Source organism: Artemia sp. Qi Xiang Cuo, chromosome 6, assembly GCF_049724085.1.
Source record: "Artemia sp. Qi Xiang Cuo chromosome 6, ASM4972408v1, whole genome shotgun sequence".
Taxonomy (NCBI): Eukaryota; Metazoa; Arthropoda; class Branchiopoda; order Anostraca; family Artemiidae; genus Artemia; species Artemia sp. Qi Xiang Cuo.
In genome coordinates, this window is record NC_142799.1 from 28,089,212 (window position 1) to 28,105,482 (window position 16,271).

The window sequence follows — 16,271 nt, forward strand, 5'->3', positions numbered from 1 at the left end:
TAAAAGTACCACAGAAGCTTTTCATTTTTAGTATAATGGAAAGGGACTTCAGTCAACCCTACTGTTTGATAACAGAATCACAATCTAATTTTGAAGTTCCCTTAGTTCCTGTCATCAGTAACACATCTACCAACATCCCTAAAAGATCGTAGAAAATATGGAGTTTCAGGAGAAGTGGGTATGTTGAAACATGTGCCGACAGAAAATATGGGATAAAACAAAGTTGCTTAGGCGCATCGCGTTTGCCATCTATCGCTAAAATCGTAAACGAAAAACAGTGAAATTTGAAAAAAATTATGACACCAAGTAGTTTAAATAAGGACATAGAAATTTCAGGAGGGATAGGACTAAGAAGACAGGGTGAGGATTTGAGGAAACAAATGGGCATTATCATGAACTTAGAGGGGTTTTCTGTCATGCCTAAGCCCTCATCTTCAATTTCACTGAGAATACTCATTGGGTCGCTTATTAAATTTCTGAAGCAAGTTTCAACAACCGCTAGGTCATCAACAAATTTCAATTGGTCAGGAAATTCCTTTGCAAGGCTGTTAATCATGACTGAAAAAAGGAGGAGAGTCCCCCTTTTTTTACCAGTTTTTATCTTTTAACTCTTTCATTGACTTTATACAGTTAAATTATTGACACTTTTTTAGTGTCCCTTTTAATTTATATATATTTATATCTTATTCTTTTTTGTATTTATTTGCTTACTTTGCCCCCCCCCCCTTTTTTGTAATGTCCCTTTTAATTCTTTTTCTGATTTGTATTTGTTTAAGTTTAGTTTGGTCAGTTTTTATCTTTTTAACTTTCTCATTGACTTTTTACAGTTTAATTATTGACGCATAGTCAATGAATGATTATTCATTATGATTTTTCTTTTTCGTCGTAGTTTTTTGCATTTTTGCCAGTTTTAGTGCAACCATATGATTTGTCGACTCCGAAGTCCGAATTCGGCCGTTTGTGGGCTTGTGATAGAGATTTTTTTTTAAATTAACATCTTATCTATCCAGCTGGGCTCAAATCTGACTTGCATCCTACATATGTCCAACTCAAAAATTTTTTAAACTGCAGTAAAACGGAACTGTACCCACAATGTGTCGTTCTTCTCTTTTTTATATTGTCAACTGTTACCTTTTTCAGGATGCCAAAAATCAGGAAGATCAACCCGTCATTGTATGCTTGGGAGGCCGAAGATATGAAGAATGCAATTTCTACTCATCTAGATGGGATAGCACGCCGAGCGGCTGCAGAAGCTTATAACATCAAAAAATCGTCACTCAGCAGATATGCTAAAGAACATCGTGATGCGACAGACGAAGAAAAAATGCAATTTTCTTTCACCCTCGGCTATGACAACAGAAGGGTATTTTCAAGTGAACAGGAGACATATCTTGAGCAATATATACTGTAGGCTGCAAGAATGCACTATGGTCTAACTAGAAAGAAAGCAAAAGAACTTGCATGGCAAATGGTTAAGACGAATTTTGTTACACAACCTGCAAAATAGGATGAAGATGAAGATGCTGGTGAAGACTGGTTGAAAGGTTTTCTTTGTATTTTACAACAACCTTGCTAGTGTAAGTTTCCTGCTAGTCGTAATTTCAGCATGGATGAAACAAGGCTAACAAATGTCCAAACAAAGTGTCAAAAAGTGCTGAGTCCCAGAGATACCAAACAACTTGGCACGGCTACTTCAAAAGAAAGAAGGAAGCTGGTAGCAATGGTTGGAACAGTGAGCGCTATGGGCAGATTCATTCCAGCTTTCTTGATCTTCTCGCGGGCTAGTTTTGTTCTCAGGCTTCTTGAGGGAGCTCCTCCCGGAACTACTGTTGTTGCAAGTGGTAAGCCGGGTAATGCCTGGATGACAAAGGACTTGTTCATGCAGTACTTAGAGCATTTTACTTCTCATGTGTGTCCATCCCCTATTGAACCCGTCTTACTTCTGATGAATAACCATGAAAGCCACACAAGTTATGATGCAGTGTCGTATGCTAAAGGAGTAGGAATACATCTACTTACCTTTTCACACACACATCTTCAAAATTGCAACCTCATGAAGTTTCAGTGTATGGCCCCCTAAAAACTTACTGGTGTCAAGCAATTGAGAAGTGGCTGAAATCTCACCCTGGCAGAGCAGTGACTGAGTACAGAATAAGTCAGTTGCTTGGAGATACCTCCCAAAAGCATTCCCTCCCGCAAACATTGTCAGTGTGTTTTCAGACCCTGGTATCTATAATAATGTCTCTAGGGATGACACAAATCCCCCAGCGCCCTGGGGATAGGGTTGTAAGTTGTTTTATGAGGGCATAAAAGTATTTTATGGAATGGGTGGTCGTATAAACATCAGATGGGGTTTATCTGATTTGAAATTGGAAGTTAAAGAGTCCTTTTTAAGAGTCAAAGTGATTTGACACCAAACAGCCCCCCCCCCCCTCCACGCTCATCATATGCCTTAATACTTCAAATCAAAATTTGGAGATAACAATTTTATTCATCGTAGTTTAAGGTTTCGGAAATTATATATATGTATAAGACAACCTTCTCTTCTCAAGAATTCATGAGATAAGAACTGTGATTCGTTTTCTTGGGGCATAAATAGTTCTCATGAAATAAGTTGCTGTCGGGAGTTTGGAAGAGGAACTTTTGATTGATAATTGTAAGTTATAATATTCTTTTAAGAGTCAAAGTGATCAGAGTGCAGCTATCCCCCCCATACACACGTGCAAAAACACATCGTGTTTTCCTGAGATATATCCAAAAGATGTTTTGAGACAGTCCTTTTATTCTAAATAGCTCAAATATCATATTACAAGGCTTTTGAGGTTGATACAAACCACCAGAGCCTGAGGACAAGGGTTTTAAGTTATGCCCCTGGGGCATTTAAGGTTCTTATGAAAGAGATGGTTGTATAAGCTTTAGAAGTGGCTCATTTAGTTGAAATTGGAATTCTAGATCCCTTTTAAGAGTCAGTAGTGATGCCGGTCAAGTAGCATCTCCCCCTTCAACTACCCCTCTTTTCACTAAATGCATCTGATTGAAATTGTGTGACGGCAATTTTGTTTAAAGTAGTCCAAAGAACATATAAAAATGTTTCCAGTGTTGGCACAACCCCCCAGAGCTCTGGGGCAGGGCCTTTAAGTTATGCCCTAGGGACATATAAGGTTTGTATGGAATAGGTGGTCGTATTAAATTCAGATGGGTCTAACTTGATTTTAAAATGGAAGTTATGGTGCCCTTTTTATGAGCCAAAGTAATTTGAGAGAAGCCTATCCCCCCCCCCACGCCCATGATATCCCATAACAAATATCCAAACAAAGTTTTGAGACAATAATTTTTTCAGTATTATTGAAAGGTTTAGTAATTATGCGTAGCAATAGTTGTAGTAGTATTAGTAACAGTGTGCAAATAGCACCTTTTTTTCAACACCCCCTTCAACACACAATAAACTTTTTAACTTAGTACCATCAACCAGTCCAGAAGCATTGCTGATATGTCCTCTTGACAAAATATGCGGGTACAGTATATTTCAATTTATTTCAATACAGTTATCGTATTACCAAAAATTTTCACCTTAATACCCTTGGGTTTATTAGTTGTACCAGTGGCACCAGTAAATATAGTAGTAGCAGTAAGAGTTCAGTTAATAGTAATAGTCTTAATTTTAGTAGTAGTAACAGCAACAGTTGCAGTAGCTATAGGAGTAGAAGCAGTAGCATTATGATGCAAATATTGTCTTTTGGTGAGTTCATCATCCCATACAACAGGCGTTTTAAGTTTTAGTCTCACTCTCAAAAATGTTCCTAAGGTATTGCTGATATGCCCTTTCGACAACCTGCATACAGATGGCAGGTTGTCATCAGTACAACAGAAATATTCTCTGAAAATTTCACTTTCATGCCTTCATAAGTTGTGGATTTTGAGCTAGCCAGAAGAAACTTTGTGTATTCATTTAATGCTGCTTCTGCAGTTACTGTAAATAACGACACTATTGGCATTAAGTTGAAACTTTTCGGGAAAGTTTAGGAAGAGTTTATATTAAACAAAAAACCTAAGTGCATGCAGGTCTTAAAAGGCATATAAGTACTAAAGGGCATATAAGGACATAGGCAGCAATGCTCTATCATAACTAATAGTATCATTGATATTTTAAAGGAGCTAATTTGATTGAAAATTAAAAGTTCTGGTGCCCTCTTAAGAGTCAAATTAATTGGAGGGCAATCGGCCGTCCTCTTTAACGCATAATTTTCCAGACACTTCCAATCAAAATTTTAAGACAGCCATTTTGTTCAGCATGGTTAAATGGTCCAGTAACTATATCTTTAGGGTTATTGGGTGGGTCAACCCCCCACAGTTATGTAATTTGTCCATTATGCTTAAAAACTAAATGTTGTATGCTGGATGCCAACAAGACATCTCAGCAATATACCAAGAACAACTGAGGGTATAGAGTCCAAAATAAATATGACGTAGATAATTTCGGAGACCACACTGCCTTTCCATGACGATAAATAAAATTTCAAATAGGGATAAAATCCTTTTAATAGACAGTGTTTTTTATAACAGTGATAGAAATTCACAAAAATACCTGATATTTCGGTCACATATACAGTGACCGTCACCAGTTACCACTGATGACAGTCCCTGTATATGTGACCGAAATATCTGGTGTTTTTGTGAATTTCTATCACTGTTATAAAAAACACTGTCTATTAAAAGGATTTTATCCCTATTTGAACTTTTATTTAGAGTCCAAATTTTTGGGGGCTACTTCTATTACTACTTCTGCTCTTACAATTTTACTAAATCCAAAGAGTCTTAGTGTATCCAGGCTGTGTAAGAGTATAAATATAATTTTTTGTGAATGGTATTACCTTTTATTTATCAGGTCAACTAGAGGATGTGTACTGTAGCATTCCGCTATGCTTGTGCTTAATTCCCTGCTTGTGCCTATACCATGCTTGCGCTTACTTAATGCTTGTACTGCGCTTAGATGTTGCTTTTATTTTGTAGGTAGCCTGGGTCAATAAACCTTTACACTAGAGAAGTATTACATGGTGTCAGGAGTGGGATCTCATGGATGTACAGCCATCAATCAACTGTGAAGCCAGCTCCCTAGCAGAAGAATAGAACCGTTTCCAAGAGCATGCCCAGCTGATGTTTGCAGGCCAACTGGCAGGCAAAACAGAGAAAGTTCTCTGTGCCTACCTACTTATATGGGCTGGAGCAAAAGGACGAGAAATATTCAACACCTTCACCATTGCAGACGAGAAACGGAACAAAATCGAACGGTACCTTGAGAAATTTAAGGCGTATGCATCACCACAGAAGAACACAGTTTTTGCACGGTATCTGTTCCAAAAACGAGACCAAACCGAGGCAGAAAGTGTTGAGAAATATATTACAGAGCTCAAGACATTAGTGAAACCATGTTCTTACTCGGACCCAAACGAAATGGTCCACGATCGCATAGTTTGCGGAATACTAAACCAAAACGTACGTGAGAAGCGCCTGGCTGAAGGTGATGAACTTATGCTTGAAAAAGCAACCATTATGTGCAGAACCCATGAAGTGACCCAGGCACAGCTTAAAACATTCCATGGAACTAAGTTTATTCCCATAAAGCAAGAGATTGATACCATCTCACACAACCCAAACCAGAACAGCAGCAGAAACAAACAGGAAGCAAGCAGCTCAAAGAGCAAACCATGCTACTTCAGTGGCGGAACATACTCCCCCTCCCATGTCTACCCAGCAAAGGGCAAGTCATGCTCCATCTGCAAAAAAACCTAAACCATTTTGCACGAGTTTGTCGAAGTAAGACAGTAAACGCAGTGGAAGAAGACACTGTCAAAGCGGACTCCAGTGATGAAATTATATTCCTGTACTCCAAAGAACAAAGCAAAAACAAAGACGAATCAGTGATACCTTTGATCATCAACTATCAGTTCCCTGTCCAGTTCAAAATCGACACAGGGGCCCAGGTCAATATCATTCCAAAGAAGTACTTTGACCTCATCACCCCAAAGGCCACCGTGAAACTCACATGCCAGCGCCTCACCAGCTACTGTGGAGCAAGGATCCCTGTAACGGGAGTGAGCGAATTATCATGCAGCTACAAAGATAACCTCAGCAGCAGGCAACAATTCTTTGTAGTAGAAACTTCAAATGCCCCCATCATAGGCTACCGTTCAAGCCTTGATTTGGACCTGATTAAGCTGGTACTGAACGTCAACTCAACATCTTCAAGAGTACCATTCCTGAAAGAAAAGCACAATGAAGTGTTTAAAGGAATCGGGAAACTCGAAGGAGATTGCAACATATACCTGAGAGACAATACCACCCCAACTGTCTACCCAGCAAGACGAGTACCCGCGGTCATGCAGGATAAACTCAGGCAAGAACTCAGCCACCTAGAAGACCTAGGGATTATCGAAAAGGTCGTTACTTCAACGGAGTGGGTCAATTTGATGGTTATGGTTGAGAAGAAGGACGGGTCCATAAGACTGTGCATAGACCCCGTGGACCTAAACAAGTCCATCAAACGGCCCCACTATCCCATTCCTACTCTAGACGACGTCACCTCCAAGCTATACGGAGCGAAAATATTCACAAAACTTGATGCCTGTTCCGGTTACTGGTCAATTCCGCTCTCCAAAGATTCGTCTTACCTCATGACATACAGCACAATATATGGAAGATATCGTTTTAAGCGAATGCCCTTCGGAATCATCTCAGCGCAAGATGAGTTTCAGAGGAGGGTGGAAGATGCCTTTGAAGGCCTAAAGAGTTTCTTCATGATCATTGATGACATGATCGTGTACGGTACAACGCAAGAAGAGCACGATGAACGCCTAGCAGCGATACTCGAACGTGCCCTAGCTAAGGGTATCCGTTTCAACGAAGATAAGTGCGAGTTTTCGGCCTCCAGTGTCAGCTACTTCGGACACATAATCAGCTCAGCTTAAATGAGCAGAAATGCAGACAGCTTAAATGACAAAAGAAGGAAGATGTAGCATTCCGCTATGCTTGTGCTTAATTCCCTGCATGTACCTATACCATGCTTGCGCTTACTAAATGCTTGTGCTGTGCTTAAATGTTGCTTTTATTTTGTAGGTAGCCTGGGTCAATAAACCTTTACACTAGAGTATAACCCTTTTCTTAAACCTTTTAAGTTATCAACTTTAACTTTACCTAACTTTAAGATATCAAAAATTAATTAAGATTTTAAGGAATAAATATAAGCATATGTGTATTAAACTGACAATGCACATTTTTTTCAGTAAGTTCATTTGAATTTTTTTCAGTAAAGTATAATTTATGTTCTGGCTTCTAGAAAACATGGGGTTTTGAACCCTAGCCATATTAATTTCTGCTTGCTTTGAGTTTGACTCTTTTATTTATTTTAATTTCTGTTTTTTTTTGGTTTCATTTATTTATTGATACTGATTTGTGGTAGTTCTATGCTAGGTAGATTATATGATTCTATTTTTGGTCATTTTGGTTTAATAGAGTTCTTTACTTTTTTTGAAATCATATTTTGTGGAATTTTTTTTTAATTAATTTTTAGTAATGTTGAATGCATAACTTCAAAATTTCAGGAGATCAGATGTGTCCTCTCTGCAAATGAGGGAGATATTTATGCGTTTTGTGAAATCAAACCAAAGCAAACCTCCTTACCCCTGACTGAAACCCAGATACAGATTGATGACCAACCTTCCCATGCATTGAGGTAGAGGAATTGCCATGTGTGTACGCAATGGGATCCAGATAGGCATAATCGATATTAAATTATATTATGAGCCATGGGTAGAACAAATTTGGATATCTATTAACCTATCTGGGGTCCTATTGTACTTGGTTTGTCTTTACAGGAGTCCTTCTTCAACAAGTTTAGAGGAATCACTCTTGGCTATACATTGAGCTATTGATAGTGTTGCCCAAAAATATAAGAGTTTATTCATACTTGGTGACTTTAACTTACCTGCAATTGAGTGGGCTGAGGGATACAGCCACACAAGCAATGTTTTAACACAGTCTTTTCTGGACTGCTTAGAGGAACACTTGTATTCTATGCTGTGGCATTTCCAACAAGATTTCGAGAAGGACAAAATCTTTCACTCCTTGATCTCATTTTAATTAATGATTGTGAGTCACTCATCAGCATAGAATCAGAACCCCCATTTGGAAATAGTGACCACATTACAATAAAATGCTGATTTCAACTGCACCCACAAACATCAAACCTAACTAAACAAGTGTATATCAACTACAGTCAAATCAGGCATGAACTCAGTCTGTGTGATTGGTCAATTGTCAAATTTATGGAAGTAGAAGACATGTGGGAGATACTGAAAAATGTGATGTTGGACACTGTTAATAAAAACACAGCTATCATGTGGAGAACCAAACCAAGAACTCTTCCCTTTATGACCAGAGAAATGAAAATTGCCAGGAACAAGAAAAAGAAACTGTAGAAGTTCATAAGCCAGAACCCACATAGGGCTGACTACTTAATTAAGTTTATAAACTGCAAGGAACAAAGTTCCAGCACTGTCCATAAAATTGAGAGAGAATTACAAGAAGGTCATTGTAGCAACCTCAAAAACCAATCCCAAGAAGTTCTGGAAATACGCCTCTGCACATAAGCCTGGTAGGCACACTGTTACTGAGCTGGTTTATAATGGAATCCAGTTAAATGACCCTCAAAAAATTGTTGATGCCTTGAATCACCAGTTTATGTCAGTACTCATACCTACAGACACTGCACCCCTCCCAACCTCACCACAATACGTAATTAACACTCAAGTGCCTCCAATAATAATGGATAAGGCTGAGCTTGAATCTTGGCTTAAAGCGCTTAATCCAAATAAGTCTGCTGGGACAGATGGCATTCATCTACAACTCCCAAAAGAAGCTCACATCCAATTAATACTGCCACTCTCAAGACTTCCAAAAGTCTATTGACACCAAAGTTATACCATTGAACTGGAAAGTTGTCCATATCTTGCCAATACATAAGGAGGTGAAAGGACAAAAGCTCCCAATTATTGGCCAATCAGTATTACCTCTGCTGTTTGGAAAATCCTAGAAGGCATTGTAAATGCTGTCGTTCTCAAAGATTTGGCCACAAATAACCTTCTATCCAAATACCAAGACAGATTCCAACCAAGTAGATCAGTTGAAACAAATCCAATTGACTCATATTATTACATAACTGAGCTCCTTGACCAAAGTCCTCCAGTTGATATGGTTCTGCTAGACTTTGCTAAAGCTTTTGGTAAAGCCTGTCACCAAAGGCTCCAGTTGAAACTGAAGGCAATAGGTATTGAAGAGGGTGTGGTGGACTTGATTATGTCTTTTTTGAAGGGAAGAAAGCAGTGAGTCAGAGTTTTTGGTAAAGGTAATACAGCTTTCTATTCTGAAATAGCAGAAGTCTTAAGTGGGGTGCCTCAAGGAACTGTTTTGAGATCTATGCCTTTCAATATCTACATAAACAATGTTCCAAAAAACGTGACTAATAAACTAAGTCTATATGCTGATGACTCAAAACATGTTGGTCCCATTGACACACAACAGGGTATAGCCTCAATTATGTCTGACCTAGACTGCTTTTGCAAATAGGCCAACAGATGGAAACTCAAGTTTAAGGTTGAAAAATGTGAGGTTCTCCATTTTGTAAGAAATAACCCGCATGGCAATATAACCTACCAGTTATTAAATCAGACCAGATGGCTCTTGAATATGTTCAAAGACAGGCAAAAAATAAATAAAGGGTAGATAAAGAGTACAGATGTCAACTGCAGAGCCTGAAGCTACCAACTCTAACATACTGTCAATGCAGAGGTGATATGATAATTACCCATAAGTTGCTCTAGTCTGATGACAAAGATATGTTTGAACCTGCCCAGTTGTCAAGTACCAGAGGTCATTCAGCAAAGCTGTTCTGCAGGCATGCCATGACAAGAAAAAGAAACAATTTCTTCTACAACTGAATTGTAGGTCTGTGGAACAGCCTAAGCATGAAGATGGTGGGATCTTCAACCATTGATAGCTTCAAATCTTGACAAGGACTGGGTGACAAAACCATGACTTACGCAATGGGATGCAGCAGATGTCCCGCAGCCCAATCATTACTAACTGGCATACACTGGATTTGTCCATATTGCTAGCAGGTACAATTTAAGGTAATATATACAATAGGAGAATTTCCTAATTTACATTTTTTCCTCCGAGAAAGGGTTACTAGACCTTTAGCTGCTATGAATAATTATTCCTTTCTTTTAAATATTGATAAGGGTTGAGGAAGGGGGATCTGGGGGAGGGGCTGGCTGCTCTATGATCACTTTGAGCATCCTCCTGGCCATACCCCAAAAATCTTAGCTTAATACCCTAATGTCTCCCTGAAATATTGCTAATACACCCTTTTGAAAAACACCATGCTCATAGTGGGTTCTGCCTTTGTTCAATATCCCCCTAAAAACTCCTCAAAAATAGTTGCAAGTAAAAGAAGTTGCAGTCAAAGGCATGAGTAGCCCAGTCACATCAGCAGCTGTAGTAGTAATGGCCCTGAAAATTTCAAGTTATGAAACTTTATTGTTGCCCATATCTGATCTCAAAACTTTGCAGATATGCCTGCTTGAAGACCTGGATGCACATAGACTAATTTATTTTGGTTTAGCTAAACATACCCTTCAACCTTGCCTGAATTTTCACCTCAATACCTGTAAGTTTTTGGAGTGTTGTTCATGGTTATAATATTCAAGGTATTCCATAGGCCTAGGCAAGGCCTACTTATTTAAGAGTTTCTCGACACATGGAATGGTGAAACCGTCAACTTTTTCAGTGGTATGACATAGATTTTGCAATTTTTTTAGTGCTAAAGAAGTGAGTATCTGACTCAACATATGGTAGGCTATCTTACCCTACTCTTTACTTTGTGACATGAGAGTTATGTTTAGATTTCTTAAAATTTTTATATACCAAGCTCAAATGGTTTGCCATCACTGTTGGCCTACAAGGTTTTCTCTGGGGAGATCATAATCACTTAGTAATTTATATCTAGCCTATTAAACCAATTATGGGTTAAGGAAAGTGTTTTTAGCATTACGCTATAGCTTAGCCTCTTTTTGGTATGTCCTAATTCATGACGTTTAAGAGTTTTAAAAGATATTTAGAAACCCTCATATATAAAACTTAGGTAAAATTCTACTTTAGCTACTTTTGGCTATCTTGGAAAGGGGTTAGCTTAGGAAAATGAAACTTTCAGGGATGGGTCTACAGGCTAAAGTATGTCATGGGAAGGTATTTTGAAGTACCTATCTCCACTCCTTCTCCCTCTAGAGGATCCTGAAATTTGCCTACATTACAGGTCTATACCTATTGAAATTTTGACAAACCAACATTTTACCTTAATTTCCAGTTATCACTTTCCTTTTCTCTGGCTTTAGTTCTGAAAATGCAATTCCTCTTATTTGAGTAAAATTTTAAGCCATATCAGTGTTTGTTTTTTTTTTGAAATTTAGGAAATGTATTTGCATATCTTTATAACCTTATAAAATGGGATTGAGTGAAGTTGTAAAGCTGAAAACAATTTTGTTGTACTTCATTTAAGCAGAATATCTATTTTGCAAGGTTTCACTTTTATAACACACAGATTTTTAAATGTCAGGACCCTTTCGAGGGAGAAGGGGTGGAGGTAGGTAGTGTTGGGTGATATTTTGATTAATCAAAATATTGATATTTTTACTTTTGATATTTGATATATTGATATTGATATTTTGGATCAGTTTTTTGCTATCTCATGGATTTACTGAAGTTCAGTAATGCAAATGGTAAATAAAGAATATTTTGTATAACTTTTTTTTCAAAATTCAAATAATACAAAATCAAACAATAAAAATAAACTTTGATTACATAAATGAATTCAATAAAAACCCAGATTTGGAATGATTCGGGCTCAGGAAAAGAGAAAAATAAACTGCTGGCTATTCAAAAACATCAGCATGTGAATGTTTTTCCCGAGTCAGTTCTGCATTCAGTGATTATCTGACCAGCCTTGGAAAACACTCTTTCAGAAGGGATACTGGTAGCAGTTACAGGCATAAATTTCATTGCAACTTTGTACAGGTGTTTTTGGGACCCCATAGCATGAGACTTCCACCACTTGAGTGGACAAGTTTCCCTTGAAACTACTGGCTCCCTATTGAAAGTTTGCAGAGCCATGATATATTTGGCTGCTGTCAAAGCATGTCCTGCATTGACTATAAGGACTTCATTGTGTAAACCACACAAACTGGCTTGATTCTGATATTACTGCACTGCAGGGAATGGAATGGTACTTGTATCTTCTGATCAAGATTCAGCAACCAGCAAGACCAAATTTATCTTGTTTGTACTTTTGCTCTAAACTTGTAGAAGATTGTCAGGTGAAATATACATTTTCTTGAAATGCGGGTCAAGATATGTGGCAATTGCAACAGGTGTGACTTGATCATGGCTTACAAAACCAAAGCACATTATATTCAGCAAAACCTTTTGAAGCTCATCAGCCATATCTGAAGATCCACCAAAATCTACATGAACAAGGTGGTGTTTCAAAATCTTAGATAAAGGCAGGACTTTCAAGATGGGGGATAGCTTTTAGAAGAGAGCTCAATAGTTGCCTCTACAAAGGGTGTAAGCACTGCAATCATGTTTGAAATAACACCCCACTCACTATCTGTGAGTATGAGATCTACTTTACAAAGAAGCACAAGCAAGCTTGTTACTGACTCTTTCAAATCTTGCAGACTATACAACATAGCCTAGAGAGAAGCAAATTCCATCTAGTGGTTTTAGTTTTTTGGTGTAAACATTGTCAATGATTTGAACCTGGTGCAACTTGTTGTTAGCTACAACACTACATCTAAAAAAGCTGACAATATTTCTAGCCTTTTGGACAAGAGGCAACAACTCAGCAGTATCATTAATAGCACCCCCCCCCCCCACATAAAATTTAAAGTATGTGTGAATCACAAAACAGGGATCTATCCTGTACCTTTTTGGGATGGAGCATTCTTTATGGCCTGAACTGCATTTGCTCCATTATCAGTTACTACAGCAACAACCTTTTCCTTGATCCTCCACTCAGTGGCAATTTTCATAAGGTGAGCCTTAATAGCATCAGCAGTATATACACTTTTTCAGACTGAGAAAATTCACCCTGTCTAATCAGCTAGTTTAGCTTTGATAACATTCAAAATCTGAACATTTCATTATAACATCATTTATTGTGAACTTTTCATTATCAGTTGGTAATAATTCACAAGTATCTGACTCAGGAGCCAAAAGTGAATTCTTGCAAAAAAGATGCCAGGGTAAGATGTAAGATAAGGATAAATAAAATCAATTATGGATCAAAGAATTCAAACCTGCAAAGAATCTTGAAGATGTACGCTGAAAATTTGCAGAATTTTCTTGTGGTGGATTTTCTGTGGGGAATATAGGGGGCTAGAGACCCCTAAAAAATATTGGGTAAATTTTTGGCAGTTCATATTATTGACTTACAAATAAAGTGAACATACCACTCGGTGCCTTTTTTTATGCTCATTATGAATATAATAATCATTTTTGTCAGAAATGAATTTTACCCCCACCTCTATATATACTGATTCAGGGTATATATTTGCACATTCGGGGTGGAGGTAAAGTTTAAATTTACCTCCCATTTGTTTATACCCTGAATTGATATATATATATATATATATATATATATATATATATATATATATATATATATATATATATATATATATATATATATATATATATATATATATATATTGGGGTGGGGGTAAAATCCATTTCTAACAAAAATTATTATTATATTTGTAATGAGCATAAAAAAGGTGGTAAATTTTTGAAAGTTCATATTATTGACTTATGAATAAAGGAAACATACTACTCAATGCCTTTTTTTATGCTCTTTCTAAATATAACAATCATTTTTGTTGGAAATGAATTTTCCCCCCACCCCTATATATACCAATTCAGGGTATATATTTGCACATTAAAGGGGTGGTGTAAAGTTTGTTTCTGATGCAAATGAGAGGTATGTTTAAACTTTACCCCCCCCCCCCTAATGTGCAAATATATACCCTGAATTGGTATATATAGGAGTGGGGGTAAAACTTCTGACAAAAATGATTATTATATTTGCAGAGAGCATAAAAAAAGCATCAAGTAGTATGTTCACTTTATTTGTAAGTCAATAATATGAACTGCCAAAAATTTACCAAAAAGGCACCAAGTGGTACATTTACTTTATTTGTAGGCCTAAGTCAAATATGAACTGCCAAAAATTTACCAAACATTAGGGGCATTTTTTCACTCATCAATGTGCTAAGATCTTACATCTTTTCTCAGAAAACGCTTAAAAGTGAAATCTTTGAACAAAGATCTTACATCTTTGGTCGTTTTTGTGCAAATGTCTTTTATCATTCTGCTCTGATCAGTGGTCTGAGAACAATGATGAGTTGATCATCAAAGTTCTCTCATCATTGTTCTATATGGCAAAACAGTGGTGGTCTTCACACTTTTTGCTAGCATCAATGAGCTGTAAGATCTTAGATGTAAGATCTTATTGCTAAAAAATGGGCCTATTGGTTTGTTAATTTTTACCAAATCATATTATTGAGTTAGGAATAAAGTGAATACACTATTTGATGCCTTTTTTATGCTGATTACAAATATAATAATAATTTCTATAGGAAATGAATTTCAGCCCCCAACCCCCATATGTGCAAATATATATCCTGAATTGACATATATAGGACAGGGGGCTAAAATTGATTTCCAATAGAAATGATTGTTATATTTGTAACCAGCATAAAAAAGGCATCAAATGGTGTATTCACTTTATTCCTAACTCAATAATATGATTTGGTAAAACTAACCCATTGGTTTCAATAATGCATATTGATGTTTAATATTTCTATATTTGGTCTGATATATCAATAGGCTATTGGTATCAAATATCACCCAACACTAGAGGTAGGGGTAAATTTTAGGCAGTTTGTATTATTGACTTACAAACAAAGTAAACATACCAATCAATGCCTTTTTTATGCTCTTTCCAAACAAACAAATCATTTTTGTCAGAAATAAATTTTACTCCCACCCCTAGGCCTATATAGCCTATACCAATTCAGGGTATATATCTGCACATTAGGCCTAGGGGGTAGGGAAAAAGTTTATTTCTGATGCAAATGAGAGGTAAGTTTAAACTTTGCCCCCCCCCCCTAATGTGCAAATATATACCCTGAATTGGTATAGCCTATAGGGGTGGGGGTAAAATTCATTTCTGACAAAAGTGATTAGCCTATTATATTAGTAAGGAGCATAAAAAAAACATCGAGTAGTATTTTCACTTTATTTGTCAATAATATGAACTGCCGAAAATTTACCAAGGTAGGTACTTCAAAATACCTTCCCAGGACATACTTTAGCCTGTAGACCCATCCCTGAAAGTTTCATTTTCCTAACCTAGCCCCTTTCCAAGATAGCCAAAAGTAGAATTCTACCAAAATATGCAATAGGGGCCAAAAATGACTTCTGGTAAAAATAAACAGAGCCTACACTAACCTTACAGAATCTACGGGCAATCCAAAACCCTTAGTCTTGTCTTTTGAAGCTTCTCGCCAAACAGATCTTGGAGGCATTGCAGCAGGGTTGCCTCCAGACCAAAAATTTCGTAACGTCAAACTATTAAAAACGTAACTTTTTCGTAACTTTTGATAGGAAAGTCTCTTTTCAAGGCAGGGTGCCTTAATTTTGCTATCAAGAGCGGTACTTAAAGGGGGGATGGGACATTTTTTGCCTGTATAATTTGAAAAATATATTTTTACGTATTGTCATCAAAAATCTTCCCTCCAATTTTTAAAAGGTGCCTAAAAAGCATACAATAATAACAATTTATGCTTCTTTACCTTCAGGAAATTCCTATTTATTCACTTGCAAGTACTGCTTCCAGTTTACCTGCACAACAGAAAGACCCCCCCCCCTGACGCGTGTATATAACCCCAGGCTATTATTTTGCATATCTTGTTGTTTTTATTTGCCATTATTGGTGTTTTAAACCAAAAGTTGATGAGTAATATGAACAAAATAAAAGGCAAATCAATACACACAGGACACTTTAGAGTTTTGAAGAAAAGAAGAAAACCAACTAGATTTTTTTTATCGTTAAATTTCAATAAAAACGATCATAATAAATTCAGCTTCTTAAAAACACC

General features: G+C 37.1%; 1 protein-coding gene across 1 annotated transcript in view; it reads right to left on the reverse strand.

Moving 5' to 3' along the window:
• Nucleotides 1-15,693, reverse strand: part of drongo (Arf GTPase activating protein drongo) — an 86,872-nt gene extending 71,179 nt beyond the window's left edge. Inside the window, exon 1 of the mRNA XM_089090612.1 lies at nucleotides 15,622-15,693. The gene's annotated coding sequence lies outside the window, so the exon portion shown is untranslated. The remainder of the gene's footprint in view (nucleotides 1-15,621) is intronic.
• Nucleotides 15,694-16,271: the final 578 nt, after the last annotated feature.